We start from the raw sequence: 13,825 nt of genomic DNA, 5'->3' as shown, positions 1-13,825 counted from the left end.
GTCGTTTCGACAATTTTCTTCTTTTTCCTATCGAACGTTTATTTAGAAAATACTGCTACTTCTTTTACACTTAAAAATTATTATTGAGTAATTGGAACAAGTTTGAGATATATTATTTGGTTGAAAATTGTGAGATATTTCTCGATAGCGAACAAATGCTTTAATATCTTACATTTCTTAAAATTCAGTACGAACAATGAATGTTTGTAAGAATATAAACTTTTCATGTTAACGAAAGATGTACTTTATATAAAGCACGGATGTGATTATAATAAAATTAGATAGAGCTGTATTATAGTAAAGGAGTTACATCATACCTTAATTGTCGGTTCCAATGAAAGCCCTTTCGACGATGACTCGACTCTACTCGACTCTACTTTGTACGGGTGTGTCTACTTAAATCATATTAAAAATAAAAAAATTTGGAACATAAAGAATTGATATTATCATCGGCGACATTATAATAATATCAACAATGCCAAATACTTTGTCATTGACGTTAAAAATTAACAAATATATATGAAATATTGAAATCCAATCATGTATTTATCTTTATCTATATAAAATACCAATGTGTGCACATTTTTAAGTATCAGTTAGGAATTTTACGTTCAATTTCATTGATATGAAAATACATTATATATATGTATATAAGTAACAATTTGATAGAGTACTCAACTACTATGAATGCTTTAATAATTCTTAGTAAAATAGTTATTGCAATTAATTATCTATATATGGAATAGAAGTTCGTAATTTAAAATAAAAATATAAAAATAATTTAATTTTCTCCAGTAATATTTTTCACTTATATTATTATAATATTATGTTATAGACCCAGATATTAATTTACAAATCCTACATTTTTTTTATAAAATTATAATAGAAATTATTTATTTATAGTTAACGGGGATAATGATAATATCCATTGGAACAACAATTTATGCTGTATATGAAGATTTCTCCCATTTTTTGGATCCTAGCTATTTTTCTCCAGCAACCCTCTTAATCGTTGTTGGGATATTTGTTTTTATAATAGCTTTCCTGGGTTGTTGCGGAGCTCTTAGAGAGAGCACCTGTATGGTTCTTGTGGTGAGCATCCTAATATTTCTTTTTCTGTATTATGTGAAGGTATCGTATATTAAAATTTGATAAATTTTATATTATCTCTCTTTCTGTTTTATATATTTCGACTTTGCTGGAACAATTTTATCCGTTATTAAATTTATTTATCTAATACTAATTTGTTTATTTCTCATTTAATATGTAACAAATAATAAAAATATATTACTATAATTGCATAGTTCGCAGTATCGCTTTCATTAGTTCTTGTCTTGGAACTGATCGCTGGGATTGCAGCTTATGCTCTTCAAGATGGAATAAAAAATCTTCTTGCTGACAAAATTAATGCGACCATGCATCACTATGAAAAAAGTGACGAAGCTAGGAGTGCCATTGATTTTCTACAATCAAAAGTAATATTTCAATTTCTAGGATACATATACATATATAAAAACAACTAATTTATATGTCGGAGATGAAAGGACATCGGAGTCCTCCCTTTGGAACCCCGGGAAAATCCCTTAACACCGTAGTCTAGATTCTATCATAGGCGTAATTAAACAATTGTCGTCTTTCGATCCGATTGTATTTGTTCAAGATTTGTGATAATGAGCTTGGGCTCGAGGCGATAGCCAGTCGCCGAACGTAGCCGCGGTCAAGGGATGAACGTTTTGCCTAACAAAGGTATGAAGTAATTCTATAGCTCTCCTTAAAAGAAATATCTCTGGCGACACATGACAGTAAACATTCCAACGGTCTCTGTCCCGTGGCCACACGCAGTTCCTATTCTTCGAGAAAGATGATTGCCAGATGTCGATGTCTCTCCACAGTACGTGATCAGCTAGCCTGAGGGCCGTTATAAACACTAATATCTAGTTACCTAAAGTCCTTCGAACAGATAAACAGTCTTTGTCCCAACTACGGGAAGATAGGGGAGATCTATTTCTTTCAACGAACGGCGTCTCCCACTAGCAACTTTCCCTCGAGGGCGGCTAGCATCTTTTTCTAACCACCGATATGGAGATTGACCAATTAGCAGCAACGCCAATTTCCCTCACCTTCTAAACGAAGGCTATCCTCGACGAATCCAAGAATCTCGTGTCCTTAGACACACCCCATCATAGTTTTCCTCTGCAGCATACTCGCGAAGGAAAGTCATTCTCTGATGAGGTCGTATTAGCGAGTTACGTAACGTCTGCACGCTCGGTGGATATTCCACGTTTTAACAAAGAGTCCGACTTAGATTTTGTGAGCATGTTCATCCACCATCCCGTCGACCGCGGATTCGTTATTGAGCCTAGGATCATTGTCATTAGTTTCTCGAGTATCTAATTACCACGGTTCCTTGTCCAATCCTATAATAATCGTATCTGCACTAGTCAATGTCTTCTCTATTGCTTATCGACAATGCGTAAACCAAACGACGATTCGTTTCACGCCCCTAATCCTAATTGCAATGTAAACCCGACATATATATATATGTCGGAGAATGACCCATGCTAGGGCCAGGGGCGTTTGGTGAGCCTCCTTCGGAGTCGGCCATCATGACCTTATCCCGCGTACTTGAACTCGTATTCCGTGAGCAAGCACTCCAGACGCGACAATCAAAGACGGTGACTACACTCGCGATAATCGAATTGGTATCCCTATGTCCCTAACGAATCCGCGACCAACGGGATGCACTTACTCGGATCAGAAGGCGCGACTACCTTCGTAGGCGAGCTCTCCAGAATGAATGAATCGTCCCAATCATGCCACCGAGGGCAACTCTGATGCGGGTGTCTCCCAGGACACGAAATCATCGGGCTCGTCCAGGATAGCCCTCGTTCTCGAAGAGAGGGAAGTTGACGTCGCTGTCTATTGGTCAACTTGAGACAAAGACTACTTGTCCGTTAGAAGCATCTTAATTACCAAAAAACCCAGATTTTATAGCCGGTCCTAGGCTAACTGGACTTGTGCTGTGTACGTGCCTCAATATCTAATATTACTTGTCCGAAGGAACCGTTAGCGTGTTTTACTGCCGGGTACCTCTATGGGTATCCTTTTAATGAGGATCATACTATCGCTCCATGCCTTTTTTTCTAAATCGCACGCCCGTCCCGTTGGCCGCGGCTACGTTCGGCGACGGATGGTCGCCTTGGGTCTAGGCTTTACTATCGCAAACCAAATACGACTATATCGAGTAACAGTACTTTATTTAATTACTTTCGTTACATGTTCATAGCTTTTTCCGAGGTTCCGGCGAGGGTTCCGGTGTCCTTTTCGTCTCCGACATATATATAAGTAAATATAAGCATATATATATACACACATATATATCTACAGCTACAGTTTTATAGAAACGTAATAATAAATGAAATTAGATATCTACTATTAGGTATTTAATTTCTAAAAGAAACTGACGAAAATAACGTTATAACGTTATACGTTATATGGTATAACGTCATAACGTATTACGTTATATAGTAAAACGTTATATGGTAAAACGTTATAACGTATAACGTTATATAGTATAACGTTATATGGTATAACGTTATAACGTAATACGTTATATAGTATAACGTTATATGGTATAACGTTATAACGTATTACGTTATATAGTATAACGTTATATGGCATTACGTTATAACGTATTACGTTATATAGTATAACGTTATAACGTAATACGTTATATAGTATAACGTCATAACGTATTACGTTATATAGTATAACGTTATATGGTATAACGTTATAACGTAATACGTTATATAGAATAACGTCATAACGTATTACGTTATATAGTAAAACGTTATATGGTAAAACGTTATAACGTATAACGTTATATAGTATAACGTTATATGGTATAACGTTATAACGTATTACGTTATATAGTATAACGTTATATGGTATAACGTTATAACGTATTACGTTATATAGTATAACGTTATATGGTATAACGTTATAACGTAATACGTTATATAGTATAACGTTATATGGTATTACGTTATAACGTATTACGTTATATAGTATAACGTTATATGGCATTACGTTATAACGTATTACGTTATATAGTATAACGTTATAACGTAATACGTTATATAGTATAACGTCATAACGTATTACGTTATATAGTATAACGTTATATGGTATAACGTTATAACGTATTACGTTATATAGTATAACGTTATATGGCATTACGTTATAACGTATTACGTTATATAGAATAACGTTATAACGTAATACGTTATATAGTATAACGTCATAACGTATTACGTTATATAGTATAACGTTATATGGTATAACGTTATAACGTAATACGTTATATAGAATAACGTCATAACGTATTACGTTATATAGTAAAACGTTATATGGTAAAACGTTATAACGTATAACGTTATATAGTATAACGTTATATGGTATAACGTTATAACGTATTACGTTATATAGTATAACGTTATATGGTATAACGTTATAACGTATTACGTTATATAGTATAACGTTATATGGTATAACGTTATAACGTAATATGTTATATAGTATAACGTCATAACGTATTACGTTATATAGTATAACGTTATATGGTATAACGTTATAACGTAATATGTTATATAGTATAACGTCATAACGTATTACGTTATAAAGTATAACATTATATGTTATTACGTTCTAACGTATTACGTTATATAGTATAACGTTATATGGTATAACGTTATATCGTATTACGTTATATGCTATAACGTCATAACGTAATATGTTATATAGTATAACGTCATAACGTATTACGTTATATAGTATAACGTCATAACGTATTACGTTATATAGTATAACGTCATAACGTATTACGTTATATAGTATAACGTTATATGGTATAACGTTATAACGTAATATGTTATATAGTATAACGTCATAACGTATTACGTTATAAAGTATAACATTATATGTTATTACGTTCTAACGTATTACGTTATATAGTATAACGTTATATGGTATAACGTTATATCGTATTACCTTATATGCTATAACGTCATAACGTATTACGTTATATAGTATAACGTTATAACGTATTACGTTATATAGTATAACGTTATGTGGTATAACGTTATAACGTAATACTTTATATGGTATAACGTCATAACGTATTACGTTATATAATATAACGATGTATGGTATAACGTTATAACGTATTACGTTATATAGTATAACGTCATAACGTATTACGTTATATAGTATAACGTTATATGGTAAAACGTTATAACGTATAACGTTATATAGTATAACGTTATATGGTATAACGTTATATCGTATTACGTTATATGCTATAACGTCATAACGTATTACGTTATATGGTATAACGTCATAACGTATTACGTTATATTGTATAACGTTATATGGTATAACGTTATAACGTAATACGTCATATAGTATAACGGTATATGGTATAACGTTATAACGTATTACGTTATATAGTATAACGTTATATGGTATAACGTTATAACGTATTACGTTATATAGTATAACGTTATATGGTATAACGTTATATAGTATAACGTTATATGGTATAACGTTATAACGTATTACGTTATATAGTATAACGTCATAACGTATTACGTTATATAGTATAACGTCATAACGTATTACGTTATATAGTATAACGTCATAACGTATTACGTTATATAGTATAACGTTATATGGTATAACGTTATAACGTAATATGTTATATAGTATAACGTCATAACGTATTACGTTATATAGTATAACGTCATAACGTATTACGTTATATAGTATAACGTCATAACGTATTACGTTATATAGTATAACGTTATATGGTATAACGTTATAACGTAATATGTTATATAGTATAACGTCATAACGTATTACGTTATATAGTATAACATTATATGTTATTACGTTCTAACGTATTACGTTATATAGTATAACGTTATATGGTATAACGTTATAACGTAATACGTTATATGGTATAACGTCATAACGTATTACGTTATATAGTATAACGTCATAACGTATTACGTTATATAGTATAACGTCATAACGTATTACGTTATATAGTATAACGTTATATGGTATAACGTTATAACGTAATATGTTATATAGTATAACGTCATAACGTATTACGTTATATAGTATAACGTTATATGTTATTACGTTCTAACGTATTACGTTATATAGTATAACGTTATATGGTATAACGTTATAACGTAATACGTTATATGGTATAACGTCATAACGTATTACGTTATGTTGTATAACGTTATATGGCATAACGTTATAACGTATTAAGTTATATAGTATAACGTTATATAGTATAACGTTATATGGCATTACGTTATAACGTATTAAGTTATATAGTATAACGTTATAACGTAATACGTTATATAGTATAACGTCATAACGTATTACGTTATATAGTATAACGTTATATGGTATAACGTTATAACGTAATACGTTATATAGAATAACGTCATAACGTATTACGTTATATAGTAAAACGTTATATGGTAAAACGTTATAACGTATAACTTTATATAGTATAACGTTATATGGTATGACGTTATAACGTATTACGTTATATAGTATAACGTTATATGGTATAACGTTATAACGTATTACGTTATATAGTATAACATTATATGGTATTACGTTATAACGTATTACGTTATATAGTATAACGTTATTTAGTATAACGTTATATGGTATAACGTTACAACGTAATACGGTATACAGTATAACGTCATAACGTATTACGTTATATAGTATAACGTTATATGGTACTACGTTATAACGTATTACGTTATATAGTATAACGTTATATGGTAAAACGTTATAACGTATTACGTTATATGGTATAACGTCATAACGTATTACGTTATATAGTATAACATTATATGGTAAAACGTTATAACGTATAACGTTATATAGTATAACGTTATATGGTATAACGTTATAACGTATTACGTTATATAGTATAACATTATATGGTATTACGTTATAACGTATTACGTTATATAGTATAACGTTATTTAGTATAACGTTATATGGTATAACGTTACAACGTAATACGGTATACAGTATAACGTCATAACGTATTACGTTATACAGTACAACGTTATATGGTACTACGTTATAACGTATTACGTTATATAGTATAACGTTATATGGTAAAACGTTATAACGTATTACGTTATATGGTATAACGTCATAACGTATTACGTTATATAGTATAACATTATATGGTAAAACGTTATAACGTATAACGTTATATAGTATAACGTTATATGGTATAACGTTATATCGTATTACGTTATATGCTATAACGTCATAACGTATTACGTTATATAGTATAACGTCATAACGTATTACGTTATATAGTATAACGTTATATGGTATAACGTTATAACGTAATATGTTATATAGTATAACGTCATAACGTATTACGTTATATAGTATAACATTATATGTTATTACGTTCTAACGTATTACGTTATATAGTATAACGTTATATGGTATAACGTTATAACGTAATACGTTATATGGTATAACGTCATAACGTATTACGTTATGTTGTATAACGTTATATGTTATTACGTTCTAACGTATTACGTTATATAGTATAACGTTATATGGTATAACGTTATAACGTAATACGTTATATGGTATAACGTCATAACGTATTACGTTATGTTGTATAACGTTATATGGTATAACGTTATAACGTATTAAGTTATATAGTATAACGTTATATAGTATAACGTTATATGGCATTACGTTATAACGTATTAAGTTATAAAGTATAACGTTATAACGTAATACGTTATATAGTATAACGTCATAACGTATTACGTTATATAGTATAACGTTATATGGTATAACGTTATAACGTAATACGTTATATAGAATAACGTCATAACGTATTACGTTATATAGTAAAACGTTATATGGTAAAACGTTATAACGTATAACGTTATATAGTATAACGTTATATGGTATGACGTTATAACGTATTACGTTATATAGTATAACGTTATTTAGTATAACGTTATATGGTATAACGTTACAACGTAATACGGTATACAGTATAACGTCATAACGTATTACGTTATATAGTATAACGTTATATGGTACTACGTTATAACGTATTACGTTATATAGTATAACGTTATATGGTATAACGTTATAACGTAATACGTTATATAGAATAACGTCATAACGTATTACGTTATATAGTAAAACGTTATATGGTAAAACGTTATAACGTATAACGTTATATAGTATAACGTTATATGGTATGACGTTATAACGTATTACGTTATATAGTATAACGTTATATGGTATAACGTTATAACGTATTACGTTATATAGTATAACATTATATGGTATTACGTTATAACGTATTACGTTATATAGTATAACGTTATTTAGTATAACGTTATATGGTATAACGTTACAACGTAATACGGTATACAGTATAACGTCATAACGTATTACGTTATATAGTATAACGTTATATGGTACTACGTTATAACGTATTACGTTATATAGTATAACGTTATATGGTAAAACGTTATAACGTATTACGTTATATGGTATAACGTCATAACGTATTACGTTATATAGTATAACATTATATGGTAAAACGTTATAACGTATAACGTTATATAGTATAACGTTATATGGTATAACGTTATAACGTATTACGTTATATAGTATAACATTATATGGTATTACGTTATAACGTATTACGTTATATAGTATAACGTTATTTAGTATAACGTTATATGGTATAACGTTACAACGTAATACGGTATACAGTATAACGTCATAACGTATTACGTTATATAGTATAACGTTATATGGTACTACGTTATAACGTATTACGTTATATAGTATAACGTTATATGGTAAAACGTTATAACGTATAACGTTATATAGTATAACGTTATATGGTATAACGTTATATCGTATTACCTTATATGCTATAACGTCATAACGTATTACGTTATATAGTATAACGTTATAACGTATTACGTTATATAGTATAACGTTATGTGGTATAACGTTATAACGTAATACTTTATATGGTATAACGTCATAACGTATTACGTTATATAATATAACGATGTATGGTATAACGTTATAACGTATTACGTTATATAGTATAACGTCATAACGTATTACGTTATATAGTATAACGTTATATGGTAAAACGTTATAACGTATAACGTTATATAGTATAACGTTATATGGTATAACGTTATATCGTATTACGTTATATGCTATAACGTCATAACGTATTACGTTATATGGTATAACGTCATAACGTATTACGTTATATTGTATAACGTTATATGGTATAACGTTATAACGTAATACGTCATATAGTATAACGGTATATGGTATAACGTTATAACGTATTACGTTATATAGTATAACGTTATATGGTATAACGTTATAACGTATTACGTTATACAGTATAACGTTATATAGTATAACGTTATATGGTATAACGTTATAACGTATTACGTTATATAGTATAACGTCATAACGTATTACGTTATATAGTATAACGTCACAACGTATTACGTTATATAGTATAACGTCATAACGTATTACGTTATATAGTATAACGTTATATGGTATAACGTTATAACGTAATATGTTATATAGTATAACGTCATAACGTATTACGTTATATAGTATAACGTCATAACGTATTACGTTATATAGTATAACGTCATAACGTATTACGTTATATAGTATAACGTCATAACGTATTACGTTATATAGTATAACGTTATATGGTATAACATTATAACGTAATATGTTATATAGTATAACGTCATAACGTATTACGTTATAAAGTATAACATTATATGTTATTACGTTCTAACGTATTACGTTATATAGTATAACGTTATATGGTATAACGTTATAACGTAATACGTTATATGGTATAACGTCATAACGTATTACGTTATGTTGTATAACGTTATATGGTATAACGTTATAACGTATTAAGTTATATAGTATAACGTTATATAGTATAACGTTATATGGTATAACGTTATAACGTATTACGTTATATAGTATAACATTATATGGTATTACGTTATAACGTATTACGTTATATAGTATAACGTTATATGGTACTACGTTATAACGTATTACGTTATATAGTATAACGTTATATGGTAAAACGTTATAACGTATTACGTTATATGGTATAACGTCATAACGTATTACGTTATATAGTATAACATTGTATAGTAAAACGTTATAACGTATAACGTTATATAGTATAACGTTATATGGTATAACGTTATATCGTATTACGTTATATGCTATAACGTCATAACGTATTACGTTATATGGTATAACGTCATAACGTATTACGTTATATTGTATAACGTTATATGGTATAACGTTATAACGTAATACGTCATATAGTATAACGTTATATTGTACTACGTTATATAGTATAACGTTATATGGTATAACGTTATAACGTAATACGTTATATGGTATAACGTAATAACGTATTACGTTATATAGTATAACGTATTACGTTATAACGTTATAACGCATTACGTTATATGGTATAACGTCATAACGTATTACGTTATATAGTACAAAGTTATATGGTACTACGTTATAACGTATTACGTTATATAGTATAACGTTATATGGTAAAACGTTATAACGTATTACGTTATATGGTATAACGTCATAACGTATTACGTTATATAGTATAACATTGTATAGTAAAACGTTATAACGTATAACGTTATATAGTATAACGTTATGTGGTATAACGTTATAACGTAATACTTTATATGGTATAACGTCATAACGTATTACGTTATATAGTATAACGATGTATGGTATAACGTTATAACGTAATACGTTATATGGTATAACGTAATAACGTATTACGTTATATAGTATAACGTATTACGTTATAACGTTATAACGCATTACGTTATATGGTATAACGTCATAACGTATTACGTTATATAGTACAAAGTTATATGGTACTACGTTATAACGTATTACGTTATATAGTATAACGTTATATGGTAAAACGTTATAACGTATTACGTTATATGGTATAACGTCATAACGTATTACGTTATATAGTATAACATTGTATAGTAAAACGTTATAACGTATAACGTTATATAGTATAACGTTATATGGTATAACGTTATATCGTATTACGTTATATGCTATAACGTCATAACGTATTACGTTATATGGTATAACGTCATAACGTATTACGTTATATTGTATAACGTTATATGGTATAACGTTATAACGTAATACGTCATATAGTATAACGTTATATTGTACTACGTTATATAGTATAACGTTATATGGTATAACGTTATAACGTAATACGTTATATGGTATAACGTAATAACGTATTACGTTATATTGTATAACGTATTACGTTATAACGTTATAACGCATTACGTTATATGGTATAACGTCATGACGTATTACGTTATATAGTACAAAGTTATATGGTACTACGTTATAACGTATTACGTTATATAGTATAACGTTATATGGTAAAACGTTATAACGTATTACGTTATATAGTATATCGTTATATGGTATAACGTTATATAGTATAACATTATATGGTAAAACGTTTTAACGTATTACGTTATATAGTATAACATTATATGGTATTACGTTATAACGTATTACGTTATATAGTATAACGTTATGTGGTATAACGTTATAACGTAATACTTTATATGGTATAACGTCATAACGTATTACGTTATATAGTATAACGATGTATGGTATAACGTTATAACGTATTACGTTATATAGTATAACGTCATAACGTATTACCTTATATAGTATAACGTTATATGGTAAAACGTTATAACGTATTACGTTATATAGTATAACGTTATATGGTACTACGTTATAACGTATTACGTTATATAGTATAACGTTATATGGTATAACGTTATAACGTATTGCGTTATATAGTATATCGTTATATGGTAAAACGTTATAACGTATTACGTTATATAGTATAACGTTATATGGTACTACGTTATAACGTATTACGTTATATAGTATAACGTTATATGGTATAACGTTATGTGGTATAACGTTATAACGTAATACTTTATATGGTATAACGTCATAACGTATTACGTTATATAATATAACGATGTATGGTATAACGTTATAACGTATTACGTTATATAGTATAACGTCATAACGTATTACGTTATATAGTATAACGTTATATGGTAAAACGTTATAACGTATAACGTTATATAGTATAACGTTATATGGTATAACGTTATAACGTAATACGTCATATAGTATAACGTTATATGGTATAACGATATATCGTATTACCTTATATGCTATAACGTCATAACGTATTACGTTATATAGTATAACGTTATAACGTATTACGTTATATAGTATAACGTTATGTGGTATAACGTTATAACGTAATACTTTATATGGTATAACGTCATAACGTATTACGTTATATAATATAACGATGTATGGTATAACGTTATAACGTATTACGTTATATAGTATAACGTCATAACGTATTACGTTATATAGTATAACGTTATATGGTAAAACGTTATAACGTATAACGTTATATAGTATAACGTTATATGGTATAACGTTATAACGTAATACGTCATATAGTATAACGTTATATGGTATAACGATATATCGTATTACCTTATATGCTATAACGTCATAACGTATTACGTTATATAGTATAACGTTATAACCTATTACGTTATATAGTATAACGTTATGTGGTATAACGTTATAACGTAATACTTTATATAGTATAACGTCATAACGTATTACGTTATATAGTATAACGTTATATGGTAAAACGTTATAACGTATAACGTTATATAGTATAACGTTATATGGTATAACGTTATAACGTAATACGTCATATAGTATAACGTTATATGGTATAACGATATATCGTATTACCTTATATGCTATAACGTCATAACGTATTACGTTATATAGTATAACGTTATATCGTATTACGTTATATGCTATAACGTCATAACGTATTACGTTATATGGTATAACGTCATAACGTATTACGTTATATTGTATAACGTTATATGGTACAACGTTATAACGTAATACGTCATATAGTATAACGTTATATGGTATAACGATATATCGTATTACCTTATATGCTATAACGTCATAACGTATTACGTTATATAGTATAACGTTATAACGTATTACGTTATATAGTATAACGTTATGTGGTATAACGTTATAACGTAATATTAGGTGAAGTAAAAAGTTCTGAGCGCTTTTTCGCTTTATTTCGACGATGAAATTAACATAGTCAAGATTATTCGATTTAGATTAAATATGCGCCGTTTTGTTCGATTACTTTTGTCCATTTTGAAGGCAATTTCATAATTCCGCGGTTGAAGAAGTCCTCGTCCCTATTGGTAAAAAACTTGACCAGCTCATTTTCACAAGCCTCTCTTGAGGCCAGTTTTGTACCATCAAGAAAATTTTGCAAAAACTTAAAAAGGTGATAATCGCTTGGTGCCAGGTCTGGACTGTACGGCGGATGCGATAGAACCTCCCAGCCAAGCTCTCGGAGCTTCTGACGCGTCGTTAAAGATGTGTGCGGCCTGGCGTTGTCTTGATGGAACACAACACCTTTCCTATTGGCCAATTCTGGCCGCTTCTGGTCGATCGCCTGCTTCAGTCTGGTCAGTTGTTG

General features: G+C 29.0%; 1 long non-coding RNA gene across 1 annotated transcript; it reads right to left on the bottom strand.

The window, feature by feature from the left end:
- Nucleotides 1–1,000: 1,000 nt before the first annotated feature.
- On the bottom strand, nucleotides 1,001–1,420 carry LOC138189495 (uncharacterized). Its single transcript, XR_011176058.1, has 2 exons — nucleotides 1,292–1,420; nucleotides 1,001–1,198 (listed from the first exon to the last, which is right to left on the bottom strand). It is a non-coding gene; the product is annotated as an uncharacterized LOC138189495 (long non-coding RNA).
- Between the last annotated feature and the right edge of the window lie 12,405 nt (nucleotides 1,421–13,825).

Source organism: Bombus flavifrons, unplaced genomic scaffold (genome assembly GCF_040668555.2).
Source record: "Bombus flavifrons isolate JBK064 unplaced genomic scaffold, iyBomFlav1_principal scaffold0084, whole genome shotgun sequence".
Taxonomy (NCBI): Eukaryota; Metazoa; Arthropoda; class Insecta; order Hymenoptera; family Apidae; genus Bombus; species Bombus flavifrons.
Note: the sequence above shows the minus strand (reverse complement) of the source record. Positions and strands in the feature narration are given on the sequence as shown.